The sequence below is a fragment of the Lissotriton vulgaris genome, chromosome 1_1 (genome assembly GCF_964263255.1).
Source record: "Lissotriton vulgaris chromosome 1_1, aLisVul1.2, whole genome shotgun sequence".
In the NCBI taxonomy this organism is placed as follows: Eukaryota; Metazoa; Chordata; class Amphibia; order Caudata; family Salamandridae; genus Lissotriton; species Lissotriton vulgaris.
In genome coordinates this window covers 520380434-520394850 of record NC_141685.1, presented here as the reverse complement: position 1 = coordinate 520394850, position 14417 = coordinate 520380434, and positions in this window count along the sequence as shown.

The following is a 14417-nucleotide window of genomic DNA, read 5'->3' as shown; positions in this document are numbered from 1 at the left end:
TTTGTGGCACCACTTCTTCTCAAGTCTTCGGCAGGTCTGTTTGGAGGCTTGGATGTCGGTGGTGAAACAGCTGGCCCTTCTGTCGATGCATCTGTTTGAGGGGATTGGGGCAAGGGTGTTTGCGCAGTCGTCAATCCTTTGCCTGAGGTTGCGGGCGGCCTTGTCGGTGGGGTCGGTTGGTGGGTCTTGGGCAAGGGTGGTAATTGGCTGGTCTTTGGAGACCTTGTTCCAGCTGCGGTGGGGGATTCATTGAGGGTGGTTGTGCGTGGTGTGTTTTTTGAAGGAGAAGTGGATACAGCCGTGGTCCGTCCAGTGGAGCTTTGTGGTGTAGCTGAAGGTGACGTGGTTCCTGGCAGAAAAGATGGGGTCAAGCATGTGTGCGGAGGAGGGGGTGGGAGTCATGACAAGCTGTTTGAGTCATGATACTACTTATAAGCTCCTATGACCAATACATTTCTCACATCTTTCAGATAGAGAACAATTTTGTCATTCTTCTATTTGACACAATCATAATAAAAAAATAAACAATAGGTCAATTTTTGGGAAGTCATAGAGAGATAACCGTTTACTCTGGGTACACCAGTTCTGTTCAAATGGCTCTTTTATTATGGAGAAGAAGATGTGCAGTGCCTTCTCCAGGAGGCTGAACAACAAAAACTGTCATACATGTGCACATTTGTTACCCTCCTAACTCTGCAACCTGAGTATCTGCAGAGAAACAAAAGGTCATTTTTCCTGCAGATTAGCAGTTATCTAAAGTTGAAGCATCAACAGTAGTAGAGCAAATGGCAGCGGGAGAGAGTGAGAAGTGAGGTACAGGAGGGCACAACATTCACTAACGTGCCAGAAGACGTTGCAGAAGAAGCAAGAACAAGCTACTTGTGTGAACTCTATTCTATGGCGTGGAAGGTGCATGTCTGAAGCAGCAAGCAAAATCATCTCAGAGGGAATGATAAGATAGCGGATTATTATGAAATGTCCCACTGCTAAAAGAAAACGAAAGAAATTGCCATTTTCCACAAAAATTGTTGAATACATTAATACATATATATATGGACCTAATTAGAACCATTATCTCAAACTAAAATAATTAGCTTATCTATATTAAACCTAAAGTGGTTTGGCAGGGTATGTGAGCCTAGGCCAGACCCTCCGACTGACCAGTGCATAACCAAAGGTTGCTAGTTGCAGGTTAAATGCAAGGCTTAGCTGCATGACATTCTAGATGGTCAACAATCACTACACATAGCTGAAGGTCATGCACAGCAGGTAATGGCTGCCTGCAGAAAGCTTGGGCACAGGCTCCGGCAGGACCTTCAACAAAGTTTGACTGGCAGTCACAGGTTGGGAGCAAGGCATGTCTTCAGGCTTGGACTTGTTCACATCTCTAACTTCTCACAGCCAAAGGCCATGCGCAGCTGCGGTTAGCCACTAGAGCACAGGTGTGGGCCAAAGGCCAGGCCCAACTGCCAAGCCGGTGCACAGGAATGCGTACACAGCCTTGCCTTGGGCCAGGCCCTGCATCCAACCCCCAACTACACACTGCCAAAATTCATGTGCTTTGGTTGGCCAATATCAGTAGGTTTGGCACAAGGCCAGGCCTTAATGATGCTCTTGGGATCAAACGTGGGTCAGTCACGGATTACATCTTTAGAGGACTGTTAGAAATAAAAATTCCGGTTGGCAGTGGTATGGACCCTGTCCAAGCAGGAATCACAGTCCTAGTCATGTTAAGTAACAAATACATCCTAAACAACCCTGTACCATTTGATAACTTGGCACAGAGCAGCCATGATTAACTTAAGAGGTAATTTGTTATGTATTTGTGCAACACATCAAACAGTAACAAAGTGAAAAAAAATACAAAAAGACTCCACACCAGTTTAGAAAAATAGAGAATTATGTTATGAATAAGACAAGACCAATGTGACAACAATTCAATAGTAGAAGTCAAGATATGAATTTTTAAGGAATACATACAAAAGTAGCACATAAAAGCAGTAAGTGCTGAAGAGGTAATTGGTCACGCTGGACTAAGACAAGGCTAAGAATTCAGGTTAATCGCAGTGGACCACAGGCCGGATACAGGACTCACGCAGGGCCAGCTTAGCAGAAGTAACTCGATCCTGGTCGCAATCAAAAAGATGTGGGTTGCAGCCGAGTGATGCGTCGGTGATCCTGATGCAGTTGGGTGTAGCGCTGGATTCTCCAACCAACAGCGGTGATGCGTCGGTTCCGTGAGCCATGCACCGGATTCGAAGTACGATGGGTCCAAATGTGATGACCTGGGGTTCTCCACGCTGTAGGGCGATGTGTCAATCTTCTCTACATAGTGGCAATGATGTATCGGTTCCGAAGCAGTTCCAGAGGTGAGGCAGCAGTTCCAAGTGTGATGCATTGATCTGGTTCCCACAAAGGTGGCTGTGCGCTGATTCTGATGTGTGCAATGGTATTGATGCATGGGTTCTTGCAGATTCAGTACTTTATACTCACTTCCAAGTGCTCAGGACTGGGTTGGCACCACTTGGCAGAGTAGGGCAAAAAAAAAAGCAAGCAAGGTCCAGGTGCTGTTTGTAGCTTAATGAGCAGTCTTTGATATACCTGAGACTTCAGAACAGGAGGCAAGCGAACAGGCCCTTTGTGATACTTAGATTCTGGGATGTATAGATCCAGGTCCAGTCCTTCTCACTCCCAGGCAAGAAGGTAACAGGCCAGCACAATAAAGCAGTACCGCAGATTGGCAGTCTATCCAGCAACATAGCAGTCCTTCTTCCTGGTAGAATGTCCTCAATTCCAGGCAGTGTTCTGAAGTGCTGGTGTCTGAGGTCCAGTACCTATACCCAGTTGTGCCTTTAAAGTGGGAAAGACTCCAAAGAGATGCCTTTGAAGTACCCAGAGTCCCTGCCCTTCCTGCCCTGGCTCCAGACTCACTACAAGGGGGTATGCAACTCTCTGTATTAAAAAAAAAACATGATCTTCTTTTCTTTAAGAACAACAGTCATTGACAATAAATCACAAAGATTCACAAATAGGGAGAATACACAAGACAAACACATATGTCTTTACAATTACTAATCTGTGTTGGTCATTACTAAGGACACATAGTTTTTCCAGATGGCCAACATCTACTTTGTCTCAATGTCTGCCAGATTTAGTTCCACTTGTACATCAAAGCGTTTTTGGTGGGTGCATACCTTCTTCAGGGCACAAAGATTCCCTCCACAGACATATATTTAAAAACAAGTTCCTCCTATGTAAAAACAAACTGAAGGTTACTGCATGAATACATTTTCTTTCATCATTATCAAATCTCATAGTGCCTCTTTGCAGTATTCAAAACTTCCTTATTTTCATCAAAGGTCTACCCATCTACAGAGGAGAGGCATCACCACCCTCAGTGATGCAGGGTCATCAACTCAATTAATTCCAATGGCATACACACATACAACAAATTAAATACTCATCTCTTTCTCGAACGTTGCAAAAGCATGGTAATTCAGCATACCCAAAATGTGTATACTGTGCATTCCTCGCACGTTAACCATAAAAAACCTATCTGTGGCAATACCATTCGCTCACATCCCAGACATAGTTCATTATGTCATACATTATAAGCAGAATTATTGTCTTAGACCACAGCACTCACCACTTTTTCTGGTATGTGGGTTTTCGAATGAATCATGTTACAACTCACCGATTCATAGTCATGCATAGTTCCACCAGAGATTACATAAGGAAAATTAGCTTTTTTCAATAAATGCAATTCAAATTGAGTGGAGCAATAAAGATCTTTTAATCTGCCTTTACGTGTGATAACTAACTTCAGTTGAGCTGGGGGTCAAAACAAAGTGCTGGATGAGATTGAAAGGCAAGAGGTGTAAAAGTTTAAAGTAATTATTTTATCACTGTTAAAACCCCTGAAGGCGACTTTTTTGGCTTCAAAGTAAGTAAGAAAATGCCAACTTTCTAAAAGTGTCATTTTATGAATTAGAAATTAAAATCTGACTTCACCATGAATTGTGATTTTAAAATGTGATTCCAAGGACAACAAACTTGGGGGCCAATCTCTTCCCAATTAGAAATTAAATTTATAAAATGTAATAAGGTAATCCTAATGTTATCCTATGGGAGAGATAGGCTTTGCAGTACTGAAAAAACAAATGTAAGAGACCAGGGGCCAGATGTAGGAGCCCTAATACCGGTCGGTAACGGCCGAATTTGGCCATTACCGACCGGTATTAGGGTTTTCTAATGTAGGGGACCTATATTTTACCGATTCTGTAAATTTACTGATTCGGTAAATTTACCGAATCGGTAAAATACCGAATCGGTATATTTACCGATTCGGTAAATCCAGATGTAGCTGGCACTTCAAAGAGTGCCACAGGCCCTTTAGGGATCGGTATTTACCACCCAATCCTATTGGGTGGTAAAATACTGAGTTCAGGTGTAAATGCACTGAAAATGTACACCTGTGCCATGTGACACACAGGCATGCCCTTAGGGCATGTATATGTGCCACATGGCACACAAGCCATAGGAATCAATGGGAAATACCGATTCGGTATTTACCGAATCGGTAAATACCGAATCTTACAGATTCGGTAATTGTAAAATAAAAATTACCTACATCTGCCTCCTTTCTTTTTACCTACTCTTAAATACCGAATCAGTAAAATTCGGTATTTAAGAGTGGTAAATCTGAATTACCTACATCTAGCCCTAGGACATGTAATAGTTAAAGTACATGTCCTACTTTTTAAATAAACTGCAATCTGCTCTTGGGCTGTCCAGGGCCTGTCTTTGGGTTGACTTTTAAATTAGTAAAAAGAGTGGTTTGTGCCTCGCAAGAGGGTTAATATGCCAGGTCTGCACACAAAGGCTCTGCAATGGTAGGCCTGAGTCATGTTAAAAGGGCTACTTAAGTGGATGCAAGCCAACTAGTAGCATTTAATTTTTAATTTACAGCCTCTGGGTACATTTAGTGCACTTTGCTAGGGACTGATGAGTAAGTTAAATATAGCATTTATGGATAAGCAATTGTTACCACATTTTAAGCCGAGATAACATGCATTTTAGCAGTGGTTAGCAGTGGTAAAGTGACCAGATACCTAAAGCCAACAAAAACAAATTAAGCGAAAAGGAAAGATTGAAGGCAAAAAGTGCAGGGGTGACCCTATAGAAAGGGCCATTTTCAAGAAGGACCAAAGACCACTCCCAAATGCAGGTAGGTGTATCCTGGCCTCAGTGCTTGGATTTACAAAGGAAAACTTTGCACAGACTATTTCTGTCCTAAATGAAAAAGCACCGCTACAAGGGTGAGTCTCCACCAATCACAGGAGATTAATAAGTCTTTCAAATGTCCTCTTATATAGACGCTGAGTTGTGATGTACAAAATTCAATGTTCTTTTAATGATCCACTTGTAGACAAGAGACCAGCCAACGCGTTTCGTTCTGTCACCAGAACTTCTTCAGGGCGCAATCGATATTTCAAAGACGTGTAGTATTCCAAAAGAATTTCTTTTTCGATATTTTTCCCTTATGTGTAAATTTTCTGTATTTGGTTATCCTCCTACGGTGAGCCCGACGATCTGGGTACTCAGATAATTTCCAGATTTATATTTCTTGTTAGTATATAATAAACAAGGCTTTAATCTTATGTATTTGAAGATTGCCAAAAGGCCCAAAGGTGGTGGTTGACATTTGAGACCTTTCTGGATAACTTAGATCCTCTTACCATATCAGACAATTGCGGTATGTATTATTGGACCATATACACTTTTTAAGACTATGATAGACGGCTAAATATCTATTTTAGGTGGTAAGCCTTGTTTTAGGGTTAAAAAAAACGATTTTTCTTGCCATACAGATACCACATGGGCATATATTTTTTATTACGCAAAATAGTACTGACTATCACAAAAGGTAGAGAATCAAACAGCACACTCTTACGAAATGTAATATGGTGCGAAATAGTACCTCAGTGCAAATTAGCACAATTCAGACAGTGTATGCAATCCAGACCCAGAAATGTGTGACCTGTGAGCCACAAAGTGGCCAATACTTTACATCAGCATTCAGTGTTGAATTACATGTTGCACACTTGTTTCCCATTCTAGCATTTTGATAATACCATTCTCAAATTCCACATGGAGCCAGTTGGTTGAATATTGTGTAGTGTATTTGTCATATACAGTCATTATAGTAGCATTTATAATTAGCCATATGTATGGCAATATCACAATCACAATGAGTACTCCTCAAGACAGCAGGAGTTCGGCAGGTAGGAAGACATGCACATATTTGTTTTCCTATGTAAATTGTTATTTTACCAAATTTGTATCATTGTGCATTTCTGAAATACATTTGTTTTACGTTAAAAACCTGACATTTTGGACAACAGAAATGTTATATTCATTCATGATTTGTTTGCATTTTAGGTTTTGCTTTAGAACATAACTATATGCGGAGAAATGAAAGGTTTTTACTTAAATGTCACTTTTATGTTATTTTACGACCTGCTCATTAATCACTCAACTAATCACTAGTTATGTTATCTGAAATAAATGATACTGTTCAGGACAGAAGCATTTTTAGGTTTGTGGCTGATGGAAAACCAGGAAATTACATATCTTTCATGTTCTTATTTTTCGCCCTACTCCGGCAAAATTACAAACCCCGATTCTATTAAAAGGCAATAATTGAAATGATTTGTAATGGTGATACCATGTTCAAAGCACAAGAGACTAACAGCACAATTTGATTATAAATTATGAAAATGCTGCTTAAAAATCCATTTGAAAAGGCATACGCGGGGTGAGTCCTATCTGGAACGCATTAGCTAAGGTTTCCTCGCACAACCTTTCTCGAATCAAGCCCAAGCTTGAAAGCAGCTAAGCAAATAATGTTATTCTGTAGACATTAAATGGACATTATTCATGTCTATTTAGAATTACGCGTGCTTGTGTCTCACAAGCAATTTCAACTTAGCATCTACGTTTACAGCTATTTTAATGCAAAAAATATAGAATGGACTATTTAGAAAATGTCTTTATAAATTGTACAGCCGTTATCAAATGCATTCCATTTGGCACAGGGCCCCAGTGTTCCTGAATGTTTCCAGTACTGTTGGGAGGCCATCCACCAGCCCTTGAATGCAGCCGTGACACACAGCAAGAGGTCTGCTCAGGCAATTTGACCTCAAACATCAGTGACACCGCCATAGCAAGAATCAAGAACGTTCCATTGTTGCCCACAGAAGAAAGGACCAAGAGGCCGGCTTTAAGGAAGGAGGTGACGGAACACAAGAAAGATACGTTTATTATCGAGGCCAATTAAATATGCCCTCTGTTATTCCGTTGAAAGAAGAGAAGCTTTACAAACGACAATATGGGACTGCATCTTCTGAGCATTCTGTGCACAGTACATCTGTGGACCAGAGGCTGTTGAAATTCTATCAAATAGGACTCCCAGGCATAGGAAGCCCGTGGCGGGTGACCCGAACAGCACCGCAGAGAGGGAGTGACATGACCGTGGGAAATCGTTGTGGTATCTGGTTTCAGAAGCGAACAAGGTAACTCATGAAATAGTGGAATCTGGTGCAGGGATATGGTAAGCACAGCTGCGATGTACATAGCAGAGCCGGGGGTGGCCTCATAAACATTGTCTCTGTAACAGGTGTGCGACCATCCCGCATTGCATTGTATGAAGGGCCCATTGATGGAATACCTATAATAGAGGACAGTATGCCATGTTCTGCGCGAGGATGAGACATGGCAGTGACTGAATGCAGTACATTTAGAAAGAAGCAGTGTCCTTACTTCACAGTCACATGTACACATCATGACTCCCCTTTGAATGATGGTGTCATAAAGGGCAGAGTGGATCAGTTAATTCAGATGGCTATGATACTACAGTGGAGTATTCAAAATCATGCATCTGCACCATAGCAGTGCACAGTGTCATCTCTCGCACAAATATCCATCAATAATTACGCTCAAACACATACAGACTTACAAACACCAAATGCCCCATCTCACTGTCAGATTTTTCTTTAACTTTCAAATAGATCAGACAAAGGAACATTATGTAAAGGCCAGTCCACAACACAACACAGGTAGATGCATGCCTTTCTGATGCCGCCTGAACCATTATGTCACCATATGCACAACCTAGAAAGGGTGGTCCTGTGGCATCTATCGAATATGGCGCACAATGCACACCCAGGATGTGCCCTGAACAAGAGGCAGCAGAATATTGATACTTTTGTATGCGTACGGTTAACACAGTAAACACATGCAATCGCATCCATTTCATGGGAGAGCATTACCCCCAGGTCCCTCCTGACGTCGTCCCATTCCTTAAAATATGGAGATGACCATCTCCAGGACAGAAAAAAGAAAAGGAGCATGCTGGGATACCCTACCTGTTCCCTCCCACTGGGAGTACATAAGCGGTACCAGCACAGCATGCAGCCTGTTCTTTATTCTGTCTTCCGATAGAATGGATGTGGAGTTTTTGCTATCTCTTACCTGCGGTGGCTTCAGGGTCCTCTCGTCGGGCTGCTGGGCTGTCCTCTCCGTCATTGAAGTCCTCCTCTCTGTCACGTCGTGCTGCTGGGCTTCTCGATGTCCTTCTCCGCATTCTCCTGGCCTGCCGGGCTTGCCAGTTGCCGCGTTGGATGCCGCCCCGCCCTTTGCGGCTGGGGCGCTGGTTCTCCCGGTCGTCTTCCGGGTTGCTGTGCGTGTCTCCCTGGGGCTTGGCCGGTTGTGGGAGGCGCGCTGATATGGTGTTGGCGGGTCCTGGGGGCTCTGCCGGGCTTTGCTTCTTGGATTCCGGCCTCCGTGGAGTTTGCTGTCCTGCCATCACTACCCGGCGTTTCTGGACGTTTGCCATGCTTGTATTGGATTTTGGCATGTGGCTGGCTGGCTCTCGGGATTCTGGATGGGGTGTGCCTTGCCTCTGGGATGCAATCTCCTCTTGCTGTGGGGCCTTTGCCTTGGCAGTTCCCATTTGTTTGGGGCTGTCTCTTTACGACCTTCCTCCGGTTGGTGCCACTTGTTGCTCAGGTGGTTCTGGTTCCTTCAGAGCTGTGGTCTCGGAGGTGTGGTCTGCTCTGCCTGGCGCTGATGTCCTGGAGGGCGCCTGGGCAGTCTATTGGGGGGCAGTGAGCTGTTAAGGCCCTCCTCCTACCCTCCTTGTGAGTACAGCGTAGCGGTCCCAGTTTCTTTCTTTTTTACTGTGTGTCCGGGTTTCCTGCTGTCTTTCATTTGCAGTTTCCTCCTGGGCCTGGTCCTTGGCTCCCTGCCTGAGGCCTGTGTGGATCTTGCTCTGGCCTCGGCAGGGCGGACTTCTCTGCCCGGCACTGGTGTTCTGGTGGGCGCATGGGCAGTCTGTTGGGGGTAGGAGGGGTGCTGTTGAGGCCCTCTTCCTGCCCCCCTGGTGAGTACCGTGTAGCGGAAGTCCCTGTTTCTTTCCTGTTCACTGTCCTTGTGTACTATGTGGCGATTAAGGTGGTGTATGGGCGGGTTGGCCTTGCTGGACATGGTTCCGTCTCTTGACCTGCTGTTGTCCGTGGCTGTTGCTGGTGGGAGTCATCCTCTGGGCGTCTTCCTGCCGGATGAGTGGGGTGTGTGCTGTTTTCCTCAGTTTCGTCCGCTCGTGTCCGCATGTCACTTGGTCTCCTGTGCTGCCTTCGCTCTTCTGCTGCTGGGGTTGCTGTTGGCGTGCTTGCAGCCTTGGTTTGCCTTCCCCGCCCCTCCACGGCTGTTTGTGTTCTGTTGGACCGGGCGATGGGCTGGTGGTGCGTTCTTCCTGCCCCCTTGGAGTCGTTTCTCCTCCTCTTGGGTTACGACTTTGGAGGGGCTCTGGGTGTTTCTCCTGTTGTGGGGGCTCCTGCATTGTTCAGGGTAGGCCCCCTCCTTTTGGCTCTCTCAGGAGTTCTCCGGCCCGCTTTTCTTGTTGGGGGGGTCCCCTGTTGCTCGTGCCCCCCTGCTCTGCTTTTGTTCCGCCCCTGGTGGGGTGCGCTTGTGCCCTTGGAGTGGTGTGCATTCTCACTTCCTGCCTGCGCCCTGGTCCTCTGTGTTCTATTGTGTTCCGGGGACGCCTCTGTTTTCTCCTGTGTGCCATTGGCGTGCCCCTTTGGTTGGCTTGCCCTTGGGCTTTCTTCCTGTTCCCCTGGCCTACGTGCTGTTTTGGGGGTTCTGGTTGGGCCTTGTCGGGCTCGTGTTCTGGCCCTCTCCTGCTGCTGCGGATCCCTGTGCTTTCTGGTTTCGGGTTTCTTGCTGGCTTTCTTTGCTGTTTTCGTCTGGGGCTGGTTCTTCTGGGGCTTCTTCCTCGGTTTTGGGGTCCTCTGGCCTCTGGTTCGCGCTTGTTGGTGCTTTTGGCTGGTTGGCGTCTGGCCAGTGGGGGGTGAGTGTCTGTGTGACGTGTTGGCCTGTCCCCCTGCTTGCCGCTTGGAGTTAGTTGATTGCCGCATGTGCTGTGTTCTGCGGCTGTGTTGCCCTGTGGCTTTGACTTCTGGTCCTCCTGCTGCCTGGCCGTCCCTAGTGGGGTGTCTTCCTGCTGGGCCGTGGCACGCTTTCTGCGGCCTGCTGCCCTTTGGTTCCTAGCGGTTCTGTGGGTTCGGCCCTGGTGCATGCCTGTCGGGTTCCTGCGGTATCCACTTCTGGTTGCGTCTTGCTTCCTCCCGGGTGCTTTACTTGGGCCCTGCTCTGGGCTACTGGCTTTCGGCGGGTTCCTGTGTCCTCCCCTTGTTTCCTTGTTGGGGGGCTGTTGGGCCCTTCCTCTGTCCTAGGTGGCACCTTGTCCTTGTTCGGCTGTTGGCTCCGGGCCGGGCTGGTTGTGCTCCTGGTGGGTCCTGTTGTTGTAGGTTTTGCTTCTCGCCTTCTGCCTGGTGGGGTTTTGGTTTCCAGTTGTGGTTTCCTTACCCCCTCTTGTTTCTCTAGATAGTGGGTTGCGCTTTGGGGCTTTGCTTCGCTGGCCGCTCTTGCCTCTGGTGGTGGCTGGGTCGTTGGTCTTCCCTGATCTCTGCCTTGGGTGAGCACTTTTCTTCGTGTGCCTGGCTCCTGTGCCCCACCCTGTCTGCCGGTCCTGGCTGAGCTGTGCCCTTTCCCTGCTGGTGGGTTTTGGGTGTCGGTCTCCCCGGGTGTGCGGCCTCTCTGTGACTTCCTTTCGCCCCTTGGTTCCTGCCCTTCTGTTGGTTCGGGCGCGGTGTGTGCCTGTCTGGGTGCCGGCCTGCCTGCCTACCTGCCTGCCTACGGTTTTCGCTGTTTGGTGCTTCTTGCTCCCTTTGGGTGCTTTTGCTTGCCCCGTGCTTGGGGTGTCTGCCTTCTGGTGGTGTCTCCCCCTGGTTTCCGGGGGGGTGGGTTTGTTGTGCCCTTCCTCTGTGCTGGTAGGCCTTGACCTTTTTGGTGTTGTTGGCTCGGGTTTCTTCTCGCCTGCCGCCCTGTTTCCCTCCATTGCTCAAGGATTCAGCTACTCTGGGTTTGGTGTGTACAGGTAACAGGGCGCTCAAAACAGTGTGGGCAAAGTGTGGTGATGGATGAAGATAGTGTAGGACGGTGCAGACAGTATAGAGGAAAACCCTATAACCTCTAACTAGTGTTACAGCAAAAATGCTAAGACACTATAGACCGTAAAGACAAGAACTGTGCACACGTCAAATAAACAGTTGTGTCAACTTTTTTTATAGGAAAAAAGAAGATGCAGTTGTTGGTTTTGAATGAAGCTTTATAAGGTTCTCTTTATAGAGTATAGACGCCAGCCGACACGTGTTTCATCAAACAGGACAGTGCCTGTGATTCATCAGGGCTGTAAAACATGTATGTAGCAATTGTCAAAAGATAAGTACAAAACTGAAAACATTGAGATAACAAATACAAAAAACTCCAGAGACAACATAAATATAACATGACACTGTTGTTCTGTGCTCATTAAAGTCATGTGCACGGAAAGTGGAACGTGGGTGTTCCTGAAAAGAAGACAGCTATTTTAAGTGATGAGTGAAAGTCATGCGTAACGAAGAAAAGGGGTGATAGTCTCCACGGTCATAATAAACTGGAAGAAAAAATATATATGTATAATATAATAAAGGTGTCCAGGATGTGTCAACCAGGGTTGGTTGTTTGTGATGTTCGGGACCGTCCTGAACATAAGAGTAGTGGGTTGTAATGCAGTGGAGTCACTGTTTTTTATAAGCAGACTGGTATAACCGAGTGATGCCCCCAAAACGGTGGAGGGCTTTACAAAAGAATAACGTGTGTCCCGTGTAGCCAAATCATGCATGGCTCTTAGGTATATACAAACTGTATGGTCAGAAGTGACCGTGTGACTCATGCAGGTGTAGATGGTAAGATACACTTTTTTAAAGAAATGATTCCGGTGTTTCAAACACAACATCTTTGTACTGGTAGCACGGGTGGCCTACAGCATAGAAAATGGAATGGGTCCCTATATTCTGTTTAAAACTATCATTAAAAATGTACAATCTCTTGTGGTTTTGAACAAAAAACAGAGTCACTGGTGTAAATATTCAAACACAATGGTCAAACATATCCTGATGCGATAGTAACGTGGTACATCCAAAATGAAGGTTAACACAATTTTTTAGAGGAAAAATCAAAATTACCGGAGCATTTTCTGTTAGTGTCTCATGGTACATCATATTGGTATTAGAATAAAACATGATCCCCGTGCAAGCTTAACACGTGTTAGTGAAAGCTGAAAAGTCGGCGCTGAGGGGGTTGCTAACATGCTTGGTGAGAATCTACCATGCATCTTAAGGTGAGGTGCCAATATTTAACCATATTACCCATTACCTGTATTGGCGTTGCGGGGTAATCGACTAGGGGAAAAACAAAGGAGAGGGTAACCATTAGACAAAATGATGCAGCGGCGTATCTCGCCGAGAGTGAGGGTAGCCGTCGGGAAGGTAAACTAACCTGTTTTGGTGGCGTAGTGCAGCGGGAATAGTCTTGGTCCCGGTGTCCTTGGTCTCGGCCGGGTGGTGCTTTGGCGGGGGCAGTCGGGTACAACTGACCTCCGGAATCTGTGAGTGGAATGAGAGACACCCGTAAGGGGAAAATGCTGCTCAGCCTGGGGGTAGTAAGCTAATACGTCAAGGGGGGCTCCTATCCTTACCGCGTGAGCGTGGAAGCGGGTCGCTTCTACGGTCCGTTGCTGCTCGCACTGTTGCATTCACAGGTCTGGGGAAGTGCTCGAGCGTAGTGGTGCGCATGCGCCGTGTAACCGGAAGTGGGTAGAGCCGGTAAAAAGGACTAGAGTGTAAACCGGTTGGGAATAGTGTTTATAGGGATCATGTTTGTACAGGAAGTTGGTCCCACAGGGACCCTATCTGGTAAAGAGCTTCAAAAAGATAATGAGTGGATTGTACAATAAAAGAACATGACTTTAAATTAACATGTATGTTAACTTTAAATTCACATGTATATTAACTGAATGCTGGTAGGGCATACATAACAGGAACATACTGAAATTCTTTCTAGAGAGTAAATTCAGAGGATAAGAAATGAGACCCTCAAGAGTCTAAAGGGGTAGAAAGGAAGCGCTAAAAAGAAAAGAATGCGCATATTGTTCTGCAGAGGTGTAAGGAGCAGGATAGACAGTAGACACTCAGTCGAAGACATAGGGTGTATTCAGGTTAATGCAATCACTGGTCTAAGAAGTATTGAAGTTCTGGGTCGAAATTTTGACCATATTTCACAGTATGTAAACGCATTATCCAGGTGGCCTCTAATCTGCGTAGGCAGAGTTCTCTGTTACCTCCTCGTATGTTGGGTTTGGCAGTCTCAATCCCATAGAACTCGAATTTTTTGTATTGGGATTGGCTGGCACACGTGGCTATGTGTAAAGCCATGGGGTAGCGAGGATCCTGTTGGTACATGGCTCTTGCATGTTCTCCAATGCGTTCTTTGAGAGGTCGTATAGTGCTACCCACATATTGGGTATGACAGGTGCATTCCAAAATGTACACCACGAACTTGGTGTTGCAATTGATGTTTTCTTTTATTTCATATTTTTGTTTGTGGTAGCCTTGGAATTGTTTAGTATTGTTTCTGGACAGTCTGCAGACACCGCAGCCACCACAGTTATAGAAACCTTTGGTGTGTGGGGTGAGCCACGAGTTGGGGTTGACAGGAGGCAGGACCGTAGGGCTTAATCTGTTTCGTAGTGTTTTCCCTCTGCGATACGTAATCTGTGGTCTTGAGTTGATACATGGTGCCAGAGTTTTGTCAGCCATTAGGATGTTCCAGTGTTTATTAAGACTTTTCTTAATGACAGGACTCATCTCATTGTAGTCAATGATCATTCTTGTTTCAGAGTTATCATCCATTTGTTTGGGTTTGACAATCAGGGTATTGTTGCGGTTCAATTTCTTTGCTTTTCTGACTGCTTT